Consider the following 22,365-nt stretch of genomic DNA (forward strand, 5'->3'; position numbering starts at 1 on the left):
TCTAACTCTAAAATGACTGCTTGATGTAAACTCTGAAATTTGCTTTACTACTAATATATGGTAGGTAAATGTCAGTGTCATGTTTGGGGCTAATGATATATGATACTATCAAATGTTACAGAATTGTTTCGTTGGTTCCAAGTTTCACCCATGAAGATAATGTGGGTTTTGTGCTATTAACATAGAAATAAGCTCAGAATCACGTCCATTATGGGACATAGAATAGCATTCATGTAGTATAAACTTCTTTGTTTAAATATAAAGTTTTGACTTATCTTTGACACCACTCTAAAGTTGCTCTAACAACTGTGTCTGCATCATACTGAAGTCTAAAATGAAGCTATGGTTTCTTTATATATATATATATTAAACTGAGATAGTTTCCATCATCTAATTAAAAAAAAAAAGTACACACCAAACACTTTGCCTTTCACTATATATACACTCTTTTGTATTCTTCAATGAATACATACTCAAGGAGTAGTTCATAAGTTCACTCAAACGGAAGAGAAATCAGACCAAAAAAAAAAGAAATGGGAGTTTTTCTTCTTTCATCACCAGCATTTCTGGTTTTCTTCACATTTTTCACTTTCTGTCTACTTGTTGACCCTGTATTTGGGATCACCAGGCACTACAAGTTTGATGTATGTACTAATTTGATAGGATTATCAACCAAATATCTGTTTGATTGTGACTTGGTGTATCTTAACCATTTTGTAGGTCAAGTTGCATAATGTGACACGTTTGTGCCATACAAGGAGCATTGTTTCGGTGAATGGACAATTTCCAGGGCCTCGCATTGTAGCAAGGGAGGGTGATCAGCTTCTCGTAGAAGTGGTCAACCATGTGCCTAACAATGTTTCTATCCACTGGTATTGAAGTTTACTTTGAAAATGACATTATGCAGATATTACATTTACATGCTGAATAAATTATCTATGCTCAATGGGGGAAGGTCTAAAGTTACATGCTATATATGGTGATGTCTTTTCGCAACAGGCATGGCATTCGACAGCTTCGAAGCGGTTGGGCAGATGGGCCAGAATATGTGACTCAGTGTCCCATACAAACCGGCCAAAGCTACGTTTACAACTTCACCATTATAGGCCAAAGAGGGACTCTCTTCTGGCATGCCCATATATCATGGCTAAGAGCCACTCTTTATGGTCCCATTATCATTCTTCCCAAGCGTGGCGTACCTTACCCTTTTGCTAAGCCTTACAAGGAAGTTCCCATTGTCTTCGGTAATGAAATCATCAATGAACCGATCCATTAAGATTCTACATTTACTTTGCAAACTCAAATTGACATGAAGCCCTTTATGATAAAATTGCAGGAGAGTGGTTCAATGCAGATCCTGAGGCTGTTATTAGCCAGGCACTCCAGACTGGTGGAGGTCCAAATGTCTCTGATGCTTACACCATCAATGGTCTCCCTGGACCACTTTATAACTGCTCAGCCAAAGGTAACAAATAGCTAAAATTTTGTTTTAAGCTTTAGACATACACACACATGTACACATACATTATAGAGCTATGGGATTCACTTGTGGACTAACAATTTTGACAGATACATTCAAGCTGAAGGTGAAGCCTGGCAAAACTTACCTTCTTCGTTTAGTCAATGCGGCACTCAATGATGAGCTCTTCTTCAGCATAGCAAATCACACACTAACTGTTGTTGATGTTGATGCCGTTCATGTTAAACCATTTGAGACCGAAACATTTCTCATCACCCCTGGTCAAACTACAAATGTGATCCTTAAGACTAAACCAAGCTACCCAAATGCCACTTTCTTCATGACTGCTAGACCATATGTGACAGGCCAAGGAACATTCGATAATTCAACTGTTGCCGGTATTTTAGAATACGAGTCACCACCCAATAGCCTTCATTCAAGCATAATGTTGCCCTTGTTTAAACCAATTCTACCTGCTTTGAACGACACCCAATAGCTTGGCCAGTGCACAATATCCTGCCAATGTGCCTCAGAAGGTTGATAAGCATTTTTTCTTCACTGTTGGTCTCGGAACCAGCCCATGCCAGCATAACCAAACCTGCCAAGGACCTAATGGAACCAAGTTTGCAGCTTCGGTGAATAATGTATCATTTGCAATGCCGACTACAGCATTACTCCAGGCTCATTTCTTCGGCCAATCTAACGGAGTTTACATCCCTGATTTTCCTAGCACTGCTATGACTCCATTTAACTATACAGGCTCACCACCTAACAATACTATGGTAAGCAACGGAACAAAGGTAGTAGTGCTTCCTTTTAACACTTCCGTGGAGCTAGTTATGCAGGACACGAGCATTCTTGGAGCTGAAAGCCACCCTCTTCATCTACATGGCTTCAATTTCTTTATTGTCGGCCAAGGTTTCGGTAACTTCGATCCAAATAAGGACCCTGCAAAGTTCAATCTGATTGACCCCGTTGAAAGGAACACTGTTGGTGTGCCATCAGGAGGTTGGGTTGCAATTCGTTTTCTAGCTGACAATCCAGGTAAGTGACATGTTAAACACCAATTAGATTCATCAAATGCTTGCTTTGAGTTGACTATGATTATCAATGACAACAAGAACCACATGTTTGCAGGGGTATGGTTCATGCATTGCCATCTAGAAGTGCACACCAGCTGGGGCTTGAAGATGGCTTGGATTGTCTTGGACGGTGAACTTCCTACTCAGAAATTGTTGCCTCCACCAACAGATCTTCCTAAATGTTGATCGATATGACACTTCTTGTGTTTATTTTGACCAAAAAGCTGCCTCAAATTTTTGCTTCAATTTCTACCATTTTGATTTATTGACTTCGTTTTTTTTTCTTTTTGGCATTGGCCTATCAATGGTCCAAATTTGTTTTCTTGATTCTCGAGGACATAAACCAGTAAGCGAGCAATTTATTTTAAAATAAGATCTGCAATTGTCAATACAAAGAAATCACAATAACATACTGGCAATCCTTTTGTTGATTCAATCTTAGCCTATGAAGCATATCTGTACAATTTTCAACTCTTTCACAGTAAATTTATTGCTTCTTTTTTTTTTCATTAAAATACCATTGCCCTTATTAATCAGCTCAACCTGAATCATACCAACTTAGCTAGTTAACTATAATCATATTTCAGAAGCTTCGTTAATAATAATATGATCTAGTCTCATATAAAGACCCACTTTATTATAGAATTTATTAGTGTTCATTAAAGCATTCAACTTGGCTGAAGTTGTATAACTCTTTCTCTTAACTTCGCATGAAAAATTCACATTCCAAGGACTTTAATGTCGGCTTTATCTTATCATGAAAGGTCAATATTGAAATTTTGAACTTCGTGGTGAGGTGTGCTAGAAGCTGTGAGTATACACAAACATGCAAATACAGAAAGAACGAAAATTCTGAAGATAGAAAGTTACAATTTTTAAATATAGAAAATTGTTAATGTAATTCCAAATTAACGTAGGATTTCATTACACCATTTTAATCTAGTGAGTTAGGCAAGGTGTTTTTAGCTGTAAGACTTTACTCTCCAAGAAAATGTTGGAACATTTTTAAGTATTTATAGTGTTCCAATAACTATAAATGAATGGGTGTAATTAATCAAAAGATTATATTGTTTGATTTTTTGAAAAAGAATTATAACTATTTAAATAATTTTATTTGAATAGTTATAATTAAATGAATAATTATGTGTTTATTTTAAAGACATTATTATTCAGAAAGACACCTATTGATGAAAGATGTCTCTATGAAGAGACATGAAAATTCCTATAAATAGGAATGAGATTTCATTTGGAAATCATACCATTAAATTCTAATATTCTTTCTTTCCTTCCTTCGTTTTCTAATATTATTAGATTATTCCATAAAGTATTACTGCAGAAATCTTTTATAGAAATTGTGTTTCCTGTCATACAATTGCTCAGTGTATAGTGAGCTATTCTCGTCAGTGCAAAACGCGAATAGTCATTAGCTTCATTGTATCCTCGAGGTTAATTTGCTTGGAACTCGTTTGCACACCGAAGATAGGTGAGGGCGAATATAACCTTAAAGATAGTGGCTTGATACACGCCTTGGAGCCTTGTCATATTTCTTCTTCTATTCGAGTTTCGTTCGCGTGTTCGAGATTTTCCTCACCGAAGATTTGTACTAACAATTTTAAGGTTATATTTCATGATGACTACCACAACTCATGATAGTGGAACACTAAGGGAGTTGGCTTCCAATTTTGTCAAACTTGATCGGTTTGATGGTGGCAATTTTCGACGATAGCAGAAAAAGATACACTTCTTGTTATCAACTTTGAAGATTGCTTATGTTTTGGATACTCCAAGACCTGACGAGACTGAAAACGAATCTGCTGCTGCAACCCGAGAAAGACAAAAAATGGGACAATGCTGATTACATGTGCATGGGCCACATATTGAATGGTTTATCTGATGGTTTGTTCGACACCTACCAAAATGAGGTCACTGCTAAAGAATTATGGGACAAATTGGAGACAAGATACATGATCGAGAATGTTACAAGTAAGAAATTTCTTGTCAGTCGTTTCAATAATTATCAAATGGTTGATGGTCATTCTATTATGGAACAATTCCGTGATATTGAAAAGATGCTAAATCAATTCAAGCAATATGATATGAAAATGGATGAAATGATTGTTGTATCTTCCATAATAGACAAACTTCCTCCATCTTGGAAAGACTTTAAAAGAAGTCTAAAACATAAGAAAGAGGAAATATCTCTTGAGGCTTTGGCAAATCATCTTCGTATTGAAGAAGAATATCGAAAGCAAGATCAGAATCTAAATTCTGAAAATGCCAAAGTGCATGTTACGGAGGAAGTACAAACTACTAAACCATTCAAGAGAAAGTTCAAACAGACTGATAGAGCATCTAAGTTCAAAAAGAAACAAAAGGGCTCATGCTATCATTGTGGTAAGCCGGGACATTTCAAGAATGAATGTCGATTTTTAAAGAAGAAATCATCTTCTGAGGCTGATAATAACGAAAAGTTCGCTGCAATGATATCTGAAATTAATATGGCTCAAGATGATAATACATGGTGGATTGATACCGGAGCAACCAAACATGTGTGCAAAGACAAAAGCATGTTCACAAAGTTCACACAATGTGAAAATGACAATGTCTTATACATGGGAAATTCTTCCACCACAGAAATCAAAGGCAAAGGGTCTGTTGAACTACAATTCACTTCTGCAAAGGTTTTAACCTTAAATGATGTATATTATGTACCAGAAGTTAGGAAGAATTTATTGTCTGGAAGTCTGTTAAATAAGTTTGGTTTCAAACTTGTTTTTGAGGCAGATAAGTTTATTTTGTCTAAGGGAGGATTTTTTATAGGGAAAGGGTATATGTATAAGAGTATGTTCAAACTAAATATTATTAATAAGAATAAAAATACTATTTCTACTTATATGGTTCAGTCCTTTTGTTTATGGCATTATAGATTAGGTCATTTGAATTATAGGAAATTGAATGACATGTATAAGTTAGATTTAATTCCTATTTTTAATAATAATATTGGAAAAATACAATACATATATGTTGACTAAAATTACAAGAAACCCTTTCCCTAAGGTTAAAAGAAAAACAAAATTGCTTGATTTGATACATAGTGATTTATGTAACATGCATAATACTCCTACATTAGGTGGAAAGAAATATTTTGTCACTTTTATTGATGATTGTTCTACATATTGTTATGTATATTTATTGCATTCAAAAGATGAAGCGCTTGATAGATTTATAAACTTTAAATTTATCAAGTGCTTAAGATCGAATAGAGGTGGAGAATACTATAATCCAAGTTATTTTGAATCCACTGGGATTATCCATCAAGTTTTAGCCCCCTACACACCACAACAAAATGGTGTAGCTGAAAGGAAAAATAAAGTCTTGACTGAAATGGTAAATTCAATGTTATCATATTCAAGTCTTGGACAAGGTTTTTGGGGAGAAGCTGTTCTAACAGCTTGTCATATATTGAATAGAGTTCCTAATAAGAAAACTAAAATAATCCCCTATGAACAATGGAAAAAAAGAAAACCAAACCTTAATTATTTGAAGGTTTGGGGTTGTAGAGCTATTGTCAAAGTTCTAACACCTAAACGTAAAAAGTTAGGTGAAAGAAGAATTGAATGCATATTTATAGGATATGCACATAATAGCAAGGCATATAGGTTCATGGTAATTGAACCAAATGATTCAATTTCAATTAATACTGTTATTGAATCAAGAGATGTTATTTTTTATGAAAATAGATTTAATTCTATATGAAGACAATTACAGCCACAAAAATTGATTCATTCTTCAAATGAGAATGAGATTCCATTGAAACAAATTGATAATAATGATGAATCTTGTCAAGATTTAAGAAGAAGTAAGAGGATTAAAAAGGTCAAAGATTTTGGACCAGATTTCATTATGTTTCTTGTAGAAGGAAAAGGTGAAAGTATATGCAATAAGATACCTTATTGTTATAATACGGAATCTGATCCTATTACATTTGAAGGCAATGAAATCTCAAGACTCTGCTTTTTGGAAAGAAGCAATAAATGATGAGATAGATTCAATAATGGGAAATCAAACTTGGATCTTAGTTGGTCTTCCATCGGGGTCCAAACCAATAAGTTGTAAATGGATCTTCAAAAAGAAAATGAAGGTCGATGGAACCATTGATAAGTTTAAAGCAAGGTTGGTAGCCAAAGGTTTTACACAAAAACAATGTATTGATTACTTTGATACCTATGCTCCAGTAGCAAGAATTGCTACAATTAGACTCTTAATATCACTTACCTCTATATATAATTTGGTTGTTCACCAAATGGATGTTAAAACTGCATGTTTAAATGGTGAATTGGAAGAGGAAGTGTACATGGAACAACCAGAAGGATTTGTTGTTCCAAGACAAGAGCATAAGGTTTGTAAGCTTGTTAAATCTTTATATGGACTTAAACAAGCACCAAAACAGTGGCACCAAAAGTTTGACAATGTTGTTTTAGCTAATGGCTATAAAATAAATGAATCCGATAAGTGTATATATAGCAAATTTGAAAATGGAAAAGGTGTCATAATTTGCTTATATGTAGATGACATGCTCATTTTTGGCACAGATTTGGAACAAATAGAAAACACAAAGAAATTCTTGTCAAGTAACTTTTCTATGAAGGATATAGATGTAGCAGGTGTTATTCTTGGGATTAAAATAACACAAGATAAAAGCACTATAGCTTTATCACAATCACATTACATTGAAAAGGTGCTTAAAAAGTTTGATCTTTTCAACTATATATCTGCATCTACACCCATGGATCCTCAAATAAAATTAGTATCTAATGCTGGTAGGAAAACTGATCAATTGAAATATGCAAGTCTAGGTTTACATACAACTACATTGATCTTAATTGGTTGTCTTATGTACATAATGACTTGTACAAGACCAGATATTGCATATGCTGTTGGGAAATTGAGTAGGTACACAAGTAATCCAAGTAGCTTGCATTGGCAAGCTTTGAATAGAGTACTTAGGTACTTAAAGAAAATTATTAACTATGGATTGTGTTATGATGGATATCCTCCAATTTTAGAAGGGTATTCGGATGCTAGTTGGATTACAAGTTTGGAAAATCATGCATCTACTAGTGGATGGATTTTCATTCTTGGTGAAGGAGCCATTTCTTGGGGTTCCAAGAAACAAACTTGTATTACTGATTTCACCATGGCAGCAGAATTTATTGCATTAGCCGCTGCATCTAAAGAAGCAGAATGGTTAAGAAATTTGCTTTATGATGTACCTTTATGGCCTAAGCCAATTTCACCTATTTCTATTCGTTGTGATAGTGAGGCTACTCTAGCAAAGGCATATAGCCAAGTATATAATGGAAAGTCTAGACGCATTGGATTAAGTCATAGTTATGTCCGACAATTAATTTTTGATGGAGTGATCACTATTAATTATGTGAGATCAAGTGAAAATTTGGCGGATCCTTTGACAAAAAGTCTTGCTAGAGACACAGTAAAAAGGACTTCAAAAGGGATGGGACTCAAGCCCATTAATTAGAGTCACCCATGATGGAAACTCGACTCAATGCTTGGTATAATGTCAAGTCTTGAGTTCAATGAGACAAAGTACATCATTAGTATGTGATTGTTAGCATTGTAAATAAATCCATCCTAAGATTAAAGTGCTAGATACCCTAAATGATAAGGGAATGATGAGTAATGTACTCTTAATGGACCCATAACATAAAAATGTTAGAGTGTTATAATTACAGGAACACTCTTGATGGGATCTACCTATGTAAGTGGAAGTATGGCCGCTTCTAGGAGCTCAAGGGTTTGGTTCTGACAGCACTCATGGAAAGAGGACACAGACACATGGCCATAATAGTGTCCCTAGATACTATGCATTGACCGATGTTGAAATTATTGTGTGAGATGTGTTCGGTTAATCAAATGAAATAGTTGGTTCAAAGCTTAGTCTACCATGCAATTTCGATTAACTTTAAAATATTTTCACTAAGTGAAGGTTCAATCGTAAGATACCTTTCATTTATGCAAATTGATTTCCAAGAATATCAAAATCTAAAATATTTTGAAAATGGTGGGGAGTTTGTTGGAACATTTTCAAATATTTATAGTGTTCCAATAACTATAAATGAATGGGTATAATTAATCAAAAGATTATATTGTTTGATTTTTTGAAAAAGAATTATAACTATTTAAATAATTTTATTTGAATAGTTATAATTAAATGAATAATTATGTGTTTATTTTAAAGACATTATTATTCAGAAAGGCACCTATTGCTGAAAGATGTCTCCATGAAAAGACATGAAAATTCCTATAAATAGGAATGAGATTTCATTTGGAAATCATACCAACAAATTCTAATATTCTTTCTTTCCTTCTTTCGTTTTCTAATATTATTAGATTATTCTATAAAGTATTACTGTAGAAATCCTTTATAGAAATTGAGTTTCTTATCATACAATTGCTCAGTGTGTAGTGGGCTATTCTCGTCAGTGCAAAACGCGAATAGTCATTGGCTTCATTGTATCCTCGAGGTTAATTTGCTTGGAACTCGTTTGCACACCCAAGATAGGTGAGGGCAAATATAACCTTAAAGATAGTGGCTTGATACACGCCTTTGAGCCTTATCCTATTTCTTCTTCTGTTCGAGTTCCGTTCGTGTGTTCGAGATTTTCTTCACCGAAGATTTGTACTAACAGAAAATTAGCAAATCGACGAGGTATTTGTACAATTCCCATGTATCTATCATAGTGTTCTCTACCTCTATTCGATCACAATATTATTTGTTTTTCACGTTGTCTTATTTATAATCCTTTTTACTAAGACCTGCAATCCAAGAAGATATGTGTTAGCATTATCCTTATAACACCCATATCCAAGCCGATCGTCGGGTTTAAGCTACGAGATGCTACAACTACTGATTGAGTAAATTCTAATCATTATGCAACATTCAATCATGAATATTTATCACATAAAAGTCTTTATAAATTAGTCTTCCAATTACTCAGAAATTCTATTAAATAAATATGATATTTATCTCTAAAAATAACATTTTAATCACTAAAAGATAATAAGACTTTCATGCTTATCTAATCACTTTAAGCAATTCAGTAGGGAATCCTAGTACCCTAGTCAACTCAGCTTCTAATTTTTTCAAATATGTCACATTCAAGTGAATTGAACTCAACATAAAAGAAACATATTCAAGGCTCAAGTGGAGAAACAATTTCGTTATAATAGGACATGTAATAGCCAATTTTGGCCCAGGTAAATAAACAAAAAATAAAACCCAAATAACCAAATAAAAAATCTAAATTTTAAGTCCATTTACAACATATGTATAACCCTAGCCCAACTACACAAAACATTTCAGCAAAACCCTAGCCCTTCCAAGCTTCAACCGCCACATGCCTTGGCCACCACGCCCCTAATCGGCTCCTCTTCCACGTGTCGCACGACACCTGTAACAAAATCAAGTAGAACAGCAAAAAAGGCACGCGAATGACAAAGAAGTAATTAGCAAAAGAACAAAAACCATGAAACCAACTGTTGGTAGATTGGCTTTAAAAGCCAAGATCTATTCTTTGTAAACGGTTACGAACACTTACAAACATCAGAAAATAAAAACAAAAGAAAACTTCGAAAGGTCATTTTAATCTTCACTTCCGTTTCAGATTCTTGCTTGGTTCTTTTATTTTATTTTTTTCTTCATTTTTTTGTTCATAAATATTAAGTAATAATAATAAAAAAGGGGAAAAGCCCATCTTCGCACACCGTCGGCCACCGAGTACGGTGGTGGTACGGCGGGCGGTGATGGAATCCGATTCGTCGGAGAAACAAAGGGGGAGAGAGTGTTTTGTGTTTTTTTCTTTGGAAAATAAAAGAAGAAACGGCAGATTGAAAAAAGAAGGAAATTTTATGGTTTTAAATCATTTGAAACGGCGCCGTTTGGTGAGTAGGGGTTTGTGCATTCTCCCTAAATGGGAGATTTGTGCGATTGGTCCTTCTCCTTCGCAACCACATTCAATCAGGCCCCATTTTCTGTTTTCTTTTGTTTTTAAAATTTAGCCCTCAGATCTTGTTTGGTTTTCGTTTTGATCCCTAATTAACCTTTTAGTATTTATACTTTTATACCCCGAATTTTAATTCGTTTTTAGCCGTATCCTAAATCTATTTAATTCATTTATTAACCTTTTTTTTATGTTTCATTTATATGTTATTTCAAATATTTTATATGTTATTTATTTACATCTATTCTAATTTTATTTAATGTACTGTTTGTTCAAATTCTTATTATTTATTTTAACTTGCTTTATGTATATATGTTATCTTAATCTATTTTATATGTATTATTTATTTTTTATTCCTTACCTATTATATATATATGTATACATATAGTTTATTTCAAGCTTTTTTATATATTTATAATTCTTTAAAAATCGTGTTGTTATATATTTATTTCAAATTATTTAATATTTTAAGTTATTGTATATTATGTATTTGAAATAACTCTCTTTATATTACCCTTGAACTGTTACTATTGTAAAATATATTTATATTGTCTATTTTTAATTTTTTTACGTATTATATATTTTAAACTTCTTATTTATTATTTTTAAATTAACTTATATATTATTTATTTTGAAATTATTTTATATACCTTATTTTAAACCCGTTCTACTTATTCCATATTATTTATTTTACATTTTTATTTATACATATTATCTATTTTAAAATTATTCATATATCATTTTTAATTTGCTTTATGTATTATAGATTTTAAAATTCTTCTTTTACATTATTTTGAAACTCATTTATTACCATTCTTGAAGTCTTTTTACATTTTATTTATTTTAATTTACTTTATACTTTATTTTATTTTTAAGATTGTTATATATTATTTAATTCATTGGTCTTTATTTATCGATGTTATTATTTAAGTGATGTATCCCCATTATGTGTATTTTAATTCGTTTATTTTGTGTAATTGTTATTCATTCGTATAATGTTGTGTTCATGTATCATTATTCTAGGCTCATTACTATATTTTATATCACATCATCGCCTTATGAATCAAGCCTCGTTGCATTTATCCAATAAATCGTTTTATTTTAATCCAAACAAAATAACGTGCGTCGTTTAAGTATCGTATTCGCTATTATCCAAAACAAAAATTTTAAAATAAGGTAATGTTTCGCGTTTTGGAACATCGAGAAATTGTGCCCTAACTTACAGGGTTTCGACTTTTTTGTTGGTTTTAAATAGCCAAATATCCTTTTGAGTTTTAAAATACACGGAATTCCAATTAAAATTAAAGATAAACCTGCGATCGAGAGTTCATGGTATTGTGTCCTAACTTACGGGATGTGATACTCCGATATCTAGAGACGAGGAAATCTTTAACAATCGTTTAGAGCTAATTCAACCTTTTTTTTTTAAATCGACGCTAATAAAAAAGGATTGTATTTTAAATCCATTCCCGATTTTCAACTTTCGACATTAAGACACTAACTAATCAATTCGGTACCAATTTTTGGGCGTGTCTAGGGTGCTAATCCTTCCTCGCACATAACCGATTCCCGAACTTGTTCTCTTGAATTTCGTAGACCAAAAACACCGTTTTAGTAAACTAAACTTGTTTTATTAAAATAAAGGTGATCCGATCACACCTAATAAAGATCGGTGGCGACTCCCGTTTTAATTTTTATTTTCAAACAAAGTTGAAGCCCGTTTTAAAAAAAATGGTTTCGACAGGACATAGAATGAGCAAGAACAACTTTCCCAACAATTATTATTAAATAAATTTTTTTCGTCATTTATAAGTTAAATTTAATTAATACAAAATATATAAAACCATAAAAAGTAAAACCTTTTTCAATAGATGAAGATGTTAATTATTGTTATTTACATTATTTTCAATATATAAGACAATGCTTAGAATTATTTATAATTCTTATTTACATTATTTTCAATATATAAGACAATGCTTAGAATTATTTATAACTCCTCTCCAACCTTTAAATAAAAGAATAGTGACTTTTAGCGCACTCGAGCCCACGTGCTCCTGCACTAACAACAATATCCATGTTAATTGAGCTAAGACTCAATCGGCAAGTTTTTTAGGATTTTTAAATAAATTATAAAATATTTTAAGTCAATTTAAATCAAAATCAAAAGTTTTTTTTTGTAATTTTGCATTGTATTTCAATGATTTTTCTTCACTTATTAATTTTACTTTAGAATATTTTTATTAAGTATTTATAATTTTTGGAATTTTCCATCAAGATTGTATAATATAAGCCAAAATTGTATATTTTATGATAATAGAGAATGATAATTACATTTATAAGTTATAACTAAATAAAAAAATAATATTATAATTATAAGTGTTATGTTTATTAACTTTTCAAAAAATATTGTACTTAATTTAAATTCAGGTCACTTCGAGTTATTTGTTTTGATTATTTCAAATCTAAGTTGGATGGGTTCAAGTTGTTGACTTCTCCTTATAAAATTGAGTTGATCGTATCAAATTTTTAAGTTTAAGTCAAAATTGACATATATATATGTCATTAGTAAATTAATCTTATGTAAATAGTAATCCATTTGTAATTAGAAGAAATAACAAATTAAAATAATATTTATAATTTTATTTGATGGGACAACTTTTTTTTCACTTTTGGCAAATGGGTGGAAAAATATTGTTTTTGGATATAGCCATGGGGACTACGTTGGTGTGGATATATGTTTAATCTTTGCCTTTTTGTGGGAGAAAGAGAGAGTGGTTGGCATGTAAAAGTCCAATTCAGTAATTGACACAATTAAGCAGTTTGTATATTTGACTCAAGCTAATCTTCAGTTTCTATATATATCTCTTAAAAGAGAAGTTTAATTTTTGTAGCTATTAGTCTGCTCTTGCTTGAAGAACAGTTGCTTCCATGGGGGTTTCCTCCTTTTACCACCATGACCTGTTTCTTCATTAAAATTTAAAAGGATATTGCATGAGATCCAACTCTGAAATGACTGCTTGATGTAAACTCTGAAATTTACATGGTAGGTAAATGTCAGTGTCATGTTTGGGGCAAATGATATACGATACTATCAAATGTTACAGAATTGCTTAGTTGGGTCCAAGTTTCACCCATGAAGATAATGAGGGTTTTGTACTATTAACATAGAAATAAGCTCAGAGTCACGTCCATTATGGGACATAGAATAGCATTCATGTAGTATAGATTTCTTTGTTTAAATATAAAGCTTTGACTTATCTTTGACACCACTCTAAAGTTGCTCTAACAACTGGGTCTGCATCATACTGAAGTCTAAAATGAAGCTATGGGTTTCTTTATATATATATATATATAACTGAGATAGTTTCCATCATCGAATTAAAAAAAAAAAAAGTACACACCAAACACCCCTTTGCCTTTCACTATATATACACTCTTTTGTATTCTTCAATGAATACATACTCAAGGAGTAGTTCATAAGTTCACTCAATCGGAAGAGAAATCAGACCAAGAAAAAAGAAATGGGAGATTTTCTTCTTTCATCACCAGCATTTCTGGTTTTCTTCTCATTTTTCACTTTCTGTCTGTCGAGACCATTTTTAAATCGAGTTTTGAAAAATGGGAATCGACTTTAAGAAAAACAAAAACGAGAGTCGCCACCAATATTTTTAGGTGTGATTGAATCACCTTATAAAATGTTTTGTTTTAAAACATTAATTTTGGTCTACGAAAGTTGAGAAGACGGATTCGGGAGTCGGTTACGTACGAGGAAGGGTTAGCACCCTCGTAACGCCCAAAAATTGGTACCTAATTGATTATCAAGTGTCTTTAATGTCGGAAATTTGAAAGTTTTAAGATGCAAACCTCTTTTAATTAGAATGTCTCAATTTTGAAAATTAAGGCTCATTTATTTTAAACGAGTCAAAACATCACATCCAGTAAGTTAGGACGCAACATTTTAAAACCTTTGAAACTAAGCTCGTCTTTCGAAAATTTCTATCTCGAAACAACAAAACGCCATATCCAGTAAGTTAGGACACTATGTTTTGAAATCTCGAAATAATTGTTTAAGTTTTGAAAACTCAAAATCACTTAGAAGGGTGCTTGACTATTCGAATTCAACGAGAAAAGTCGCAACCCAGTAAGTTAGGGCACTACCTTTCTCGAAGTTTCCAAACATCAAGCATTGCCTCTTTTTTTAAAAAAAAAAACCTTGGAATATTATTTTAAATGACGTTTTAGGATGACATATTAATGCATCATGAAGCATAGATGTACAAAATATTCTAACATTTCCATACAAACATAAATAATATCATTAAGACAAAACTAAATAACATGAACATACGTTTAATGAAAAAAATCATACTAGGATAAATATAAGATAATAAACAAATAAAAATCTGAGTAAACTAAAAGAAAAACATAATACATGCAAAAATTGTACAACAATATATATCATAAAATAGCATATAAAAGAAATAATTAAACATAGCATATAAAAAAATGAAACTATGCATAAATAAGATAAATGACATACACTAAAAAATGAATAAATAGAACATTTACAAATTATAAAAATATAATGCAATAGTTCAAAATACATGAAATGATAATATAATATATATACATGCATAGAAAATATATATTTGAAAATAAACTATATAAAAAGGTTAAATATTATAATATATAAAATACATAATCAAATGTATAAAAGATAGGAATAAATATACATATTTGAAAAATGAAGAAATTAAAATAAAAAAAGGGTTGAAAAACTAAGATAGACGAAGAATAAAATAAGAACAAACCACAAAAAGTAAGAACGCAAGAGGGAGAGAAATTTGAGTGAATGCTCTCAAGAATTCTTATTGCTTCCCAAAACTCAAGTGATTTACAATGAAGGGAGAGGCCTCTATTTATAGTTGAGCCTCCCCAAATCCAACGGTACAGATCAATTACATCAACGGTTAACATTAAAGGATATCTACAAATTAAATCTCCAAGATTACAAGATCATATCTTCAAGATTGCATATCATATCTAAGATTGGATATCATATCTAAGATTGCATATCATATCTAAGATTGTATCATATCTAAGATTGCATATCCTTAAAGATTATATTTCTATATGAGTCAAGCTCATAGTGGACCTTCAATCTTTTCAAGTAATGGGCCATTTCGATTGGGCCAAATTATATGTTTGTAATTTTGTACTAGACTTGGACTTTATTTTTTGGGGGGGGATTTATTGTTTTAAATACTGAAATGGGCCGGGCAAAAATGGGCCATTACACTGTCTACCTGTTGACCCTGTATTTGGGATCACCAGGCACTACAAGTTTGACGTATGTATTAATTTGATAGGATTATCAACCAAATATCTGTTTGATTGTGACTTGGTGTACCTTACCCATTTTGTAGGTCAAGTTGCATAATGTGACACGTTTGTGCCATACAAGAAGCATTGTTTCGGTGAATGGACAATTTCCAAGGCCTCGCATTGTAGCAAGGGAGGGTGATCAGCTTCTCATCAAAGTGGTCAACCATGTGCCTAACAATATTTCTATCCACTGGTATTGAAGTTTACATTGAAAATGACATCATGCGGATATTACATTTACATGTTGAATAAATTATCTATGCTTAATGAGGGAAGGTCTAAAGTTTCATTATATGGTGATGTCTTTTTGAAACAGGCATGGCATTCGACAGCTTCGAAGTGGATGGGCCAGCATATGTGACTCAGTGTCCCATACAAATCGGCCAAAGCTGCATTCATAACTTCACCATTATAGGCCAAAGAGGGACTCTATTCAGGCATGCCCATATATCATGGCTAAGAGCCACTCTTTATGGTCCCATTATCATTCTTCCTAAGCGAGGCGTACCTTACCCTTTTGCTAAGCCTTACAAAGAAGTTCCCATTGTCTTCGGTAATGAAATCATCAATGAACCGATCTATTAAGATTCTACATTTATTTTGCTAACTCAAATTGACATAAAGCCTTTTATGATAAAATTGCAGGAGAGTGGTTCAATGCAGATCCTGAGGCTGTTATTAGCCAGGCACTCCAGGCTGGTGGAAGTCCAAATGTCTCTGATGTTTATACCATCAATGGTCTCTCCGGACCACTTTATAACTGCTCAGCCAAAGGTAATAAAAGCTTTAGACATACCCACACATGTACACATACATTATAAAGCTATGGGATTCACTTGTGGACTAACAACTTTGACAGATACATTCAAGTTGAAGATGAAGCCTGGCAAAACTTACCTTCTGCATTTAGTCAATGCGGCACTCAATGATGAACTCTTCTTCAGCATAGCAAATCACACACTAACTGTTGTTGATGTTGATGCCGTTTATGTTAAACCATTTGAGATTGAAACTCTTCTCATCACCCCTGGTCAGACCACAAATGTGATCCTTAAGACTAAACCAAGCTATCCAAATGCCACTTTCTTCATGACGGCTAGACCATATGTGACAGGCCAAGGAACATTCGATAATTCAACTGTTGCTGGTATTTTAGAATACGAGTCACCACCAAATAGCCTTCATTCAAACATAATGTTGCCATTGTTAAACCAATTCTACCTGCTTTGAACGACAATTCCTTTGCTACAAAATTCGGGAGTAAAGTTCGTAGCTTAGCCAGCATACAATATCTTGCCAATGTGCCTCAGAAGGTTGAAAAGCATTTTTGCTTCACTGTTGGTCTCGGAACCAGCCCATGCCAGCATAACCAAACTTGCCAAGGACTTAATGGAACCAAGTTTGTAGCTTCAGTGAATAATGTATCGTTTGCAATGCCGACTACAGCATTACTCCAGGCTCATTTCTTCAGCCAATCTAACGGAGTTTACACCCCTGATTTTCCTAGCACCCCTATAACTTCATTTAACTATACAGGCTCACCACCTAACAATACTATGGTAAGCAACGGAACAAAGGTAGTAGTATTTCTTTTTAACACTTTCATGGAGCTAGTTATGCAGGACACGAGCATTCTTGGAGCCGAAAGCACCCTCTTCATCTACATTGCTTCAATTTCTTTATTATCAGCCAAGGTTTTGGAAACTTTGATCCAAATAAAGACCCTGCAAAGTTCAATCTAATTGACCCTGTTGAAAGGAACACTGTTGGTGTGCCATCAGGAGGTTGGGTTGCAATTCATTTTCTAGCCAACAATCCAAGCAAGTGACATGTTAAACACCAATTAGATTCATCAAATGCTTGCTTTGAGTTGATGATAACCACTGACAACAAGAATCACATGTTTGCAGGGGTATGGTTCATGCATTGCCATCTTGTTGATTTAGCAAAGAACTAATTGAAGTATAGAACAAAATATGAATGAAGGGATAATTTAATTGATTAACAAAGCAGCCCTTATATACAAGTCCCAAGTAACAACCTTAACAATAAATAAATTCAAATTGCTACTAACAAGCTAACAACTCCTCCTCCTACTAACAAGCTAACAAATCCCCCTAAGACTTAGTCTTATTATTTTAAAAATAGCTGCAGCCTTGAGATACTAACATTCTCCTCCTAACTCAAGTACTGCAGACACCAAATTTATTCTTAAGAAATTCAAAATGACTAATATGAAAAATGTAGTAAAATATCCGTCATCTGATCTCTGAAAACCAGTTTCTTCAATATTCGCTTTTTATGAATTCCTTCTCGACTAGTGCAGCTTCAAGAGTTGCCTCTAATTGTTTCCAAGCATGCAATGCCATCTAAATCAAAATTCCATAATTCAAAATCATCACAAGTTGCTCTAGAAAAGTCATGAGAGTGGCCAGAGTGCTTTCCCTTCTTCTAAGATCTTGTGTTGTCACTATACTTGCGATTAATATGATTTATAGTTTGATTAACCAATCTTCTCGTAACTAATAATTCATTTTTCAATTTTGTATTTTGCATTGAAAGCTTAATCACCTTACCAACTAAATTCTTAAACTCAACAACATCTACAGATGTCAATTCTTTCACATATGAAGCTTCTTTAGTCGGCTTTTAATTTTGGAAACATAACCCACTATTCTCTTCTAAAGTTGCACATTACGCTTGATCTCCTGAGATAAATTCTTTTTTCGTGGCTCCTCAGCATGTTCTTCAGATATTTCATGTGCAAAAGATGATAGTTTATCAGAGAGAGATGTCACCTGCTACTCCAAAAGAGTTACATTTGCATGCAACTCCTCATTCTCAAAACACTTGATTTGCAGTTGTTCTTGCACGATAGGATTATCTTCCTGACACTTGGATGCCACTTGCTCCTCCTCTAATGGATTCAATGAGAACCTCTTCTTCTGTATCTTGATCCTAAACAATTCATTGCCACTAGAGTCAAGGATCAGACACGTTCCCTCTTCGAACATCACATTAAATCTCTTCTCTACCAATTGCCCCACACTCAACAAGTTTTGATCAATCTCAGGTACAAACAGAACATCTGAAATCAACTTAGTTCCAGCACAGCTCTCTATTGCTACTGTGCCTCTTCCCTTTACTTCTAGGTATTATCCATTTCCTATCCTTACTTTCGATTTAAATGACCTGTCAAGATCTTTAAACAACTTCCCATCATAAGTCATGTGGTTGGTACAACCACTATCAACTAACCAACTGTCACATAAAATGCTTGATGAGAAGCAAGAGACGACAAACAAATGGTCATCCTCTTCTTTAACTACAGCATGTGCTCCACTTTGCTGCTGATTTTTTAATTCCTTACAGAACCTCTCAATGTGCCCCATCGAGTTACACTTTTTGCATTTTACATATGGCATTCTCCAACACCTGAAATGAGGATGATTCTCTTTTCCACAAAACTTACATGAAGAATATTTGTGAAAATTTCCAGTACCATTACCTTTTGCAGCAGTTTCTGAACGACTACCACTATTGCAATCACTATTCTTCCAATTCCACTTCTGTTCCTCTCCTTTTTCGCCTTGCTACATCTTAGCCTTTAATGCTCCTTCTATGCTTCTTTCTATGCTTCCTTCCTGCCTCATTAGCCTCATTTGCTCTTGTGCTTGTAAAGCACTAATCAACTCCACTACTCTCAATTGAGTCAAGTCCTTAGTGTTCTCAAAAGAGGCAATTGTTGCTTCATATTTCTCAGGCACGGAGACAAGTATCTTATGCATCAGTCTAGAATCAGAGAGATCAGCCCCAAGAACTCTTACCTTGTTAGAAATATCTATCAACTTGTCTGAGTATTCTTTGATTGACTCAGACTCCTTCATTTGTAGCCTCTCGAATTCTCTGATCAAGTTCAACACCTTCATGCTCTTGATCCTCTCAGCTTTGAAGTAGTCTCATATTTCCTTCGCTGATCCAAAAGCCATAATTCTATTGAATATGGCTGGCGAAACTGAAGCATAAAGACAAAACCTTGCCTTAGCCTTCCTGGTGGTTCTCTCCTTATGCATTTTGATCTGATTCATAGTTGGATTATTAGAAAGTGGAGTCACCTCATAGTCTTCCTCAATAGCTTCCCAATAATCACAACCCTCTATGTATGCTTGCATTCTCACGGCCCATGCTTGATAATTCTCTCCATAAAACACAGGTGGGGCTAAGATGGACAGGTTACTCGATCCCGATTCCATTTTCCTCAAAAAAAAAACCTCACAAGTGTATCTCTCAAAATTTTTTTCTCAGAACTCTCACAAAACTTTTCTCACAAGTCCTTCAAGAAAAATGGCTCTAAGACCACTGTTGATTTAGCAAAGAACTAATTGAAGTATAGAACAAAATATAAATGAAGGGATAATTTAATTGATTAACAAAGCAGCCCTTATATACAAGTCCCAAGTAACAACCTCAACAAGAAATAAATTCAAATTGCTACTAACAAGCTAACAACTCCTTCTCCTACTAACAAGCTAACAAATCCCCTTAAGACTTAGTCTTATTATTTTAAAAATAGTTGCAGCCTTGAGATACTAACACATCTAGAAGTGCACACCAGCTGGGGCTTGAAGATGGCTTGGATTGTCTTGGATGGTGAACTTCCTACTTAGAAATTGTTGCCTCCACCAATAGATCTTCCTAAATGTTGATCGATATGACACTTCTTGTGTTCATTTTGGCCAAAAACCTGCCTGAACTTTTTTTTTAATTTTAGCCGTTTTGATTTGTTGACTTTTTTTTTCTTTTTTTTTTTTGGCATTAGCCTATCAATGGTCCAAATTTGTTTTCTTGATTCTTGCGAAGTTAGGACAATAAGCAAGCAATTTATTTTGTAACAAGCCTCTGAAGCATATTTGTACAATTTGCAACTTCTCCATACTAAATTTATTGCTTTATTTTCATTAAAATACCATTTCCCTAACTGATCAGCTCAACCTGAATCATACCAACTTAGCTAGATAGCTATAATCATCTTTTAGAATCTTGGTTAATAACAATAATATGTTGTGGTCTCATAAAAAAACCATTTCATTATAGAATTTTTCCATGCATTTTTACAGGTTTCCAAGTAATCTCATATATTGATTACATTAAAATTTAATAATGTTCAGTGAAGCGTTCAACTTAGCTGAAGTTGTTAACACTTTTTCCAAGCTTTGCAAGAATTCTGAACATAGGAAGTTGTAATGAAATTCAAAATTAATCTATCTCAGCGTAGCCTTACTTGATTCCACTATTAAATCTCACAATATAATAATTTAAGTCTAATTTATTCTAATCCATGTATAATTGCAGCATTTTTCAAGTGTTCGGAACATTTTCAAAATATATATAAGGTTTCAATAGTTGTAAATAAAAAGTTATATAACAAAAGTTGTCACTATTTATAGTGATTAGTTATGTCTCTGAAATTCAAAAATTATGTCACTTTATTATTAACAAATAGTCATAATTATTCAAGTAAACATCTCGAAGTTCGTTTGCAAGTAATTCTTTTACACACCATAATATAACTGGACGCGAATAGAACCTTAAAGAAAGTGACATTAATACACGCATTAAAAGTTTCGTTAATTTCTCATAAGTTTATTTTATCTCTATACACCAACATTAAATACGCTTAGAACGAACTCTTCCTTAATATAAAAAACCAATTCCTACGAAAAGTTGAAAAAAATCACTCAAAGATGAAAGATAAAACATATAAAATGTTTTTCACAAAATGAACTCAATTGTGTGCTCTAAGCTTTACACAAATCCCATGAATGGTAATTTATAAGCTTACAAGACTTAACTCTAACTAAAAGATAAGTAGGATAATAATATAACTTACTTATTGGTTTTTCACTATTTCAATTACCAATAAGATGACCTTCAATTATCATCAAAATAATTTATTATAATAATGAATAATCTTCACTAATCTTGGAAAGCCACAAAAAATTTAGAAAGCCACAAAAAAAGTAATGCACACAATGTGTTTGAATAAATGCTCACAAATATATTCTTTATCTCAACAATAAAGTACAATAGGATGATTACAAATGAGGGGGGGCTTTATTTAAAGTTAAGCTCCCCCAGATCCTACGGTACAAATTGAATTATATCAATGGCTAAGGCTAGTGCCTATCTACAATATAAAAGTTCTAAGGGATTTAAACTCTATACAATATTATCTTTTAGGATTTACAATAATTATTCCGGTAATCTTAGTTTTACTAGAGTGTTTCATAGGGCCACACAGGCTTCAAGTAGATGGGTTTCTCTTTGGGTTCCATGAATTGGGCCAATTCAAGCGGGTCAAATAAGCCTCATTTAATTAGTTGACCTCTATTGGACGCTCTTTGTACACTAGTCACAG

At 33.1% G+C, this 22,365-nt stretch overlaps 1 long non-coding RNA gene and 2 pseudogenes across 1 annotated transcript; 2 read left to right on the forward strand and 1 right to left on the reverse strand.

The window, feature by feature from the left end:
* The first annotated feature begins 449 nt into the window (after window positions 1-449).
* On the forward strand, window positions 450-2,972 carry LOC107913469 (laccase-17-like; annotated as a pseudogene).
* A 6,795-nt stretch (window positions 2,973-9,767) lies between these two features.
* LOC107911416 (uncharacterized) lies at window positions 9,768-10,537 on the reverse strand. Its single transcript, XR_001687877.2, has 2 exons — window positions 10,161-10,537; window positions 9,768-10,013 (listed from the first exon to the last, which is right to left on the reverse strand). It is a non-coding gene; the product is annotated as an uncharacterized lncRNA (long non-coding RNA).
* A 5,321-nt stretch (window positions 10,538-15,858) lies between these two features.
* On the forward strand, window positions 15,859-20,653 carry LOC107911159 (laccase-17-like; annotated as a pseudogene).
* The last annotated feature ends 1,712 nt before the right edge of the window (window positions 20,654-22,365 follow it).

The sequence above is a fragment of the Gossypium hirsutum genome, chromosome A13 (assembly GCF_007990345.1).
Source record: "Gossypium hirsutum isolate 1008001.06 chromosome A13, Gossypium_hirsutum_v2.1, whole genome shotgun sequence".
Taxonomy (NCBI): Eukaryota; Viridiplantae; Streptophyta; class Magnoliopsida; order Malvales; family Malvaceae; genus Gossypium; species Gossypium hirsutum.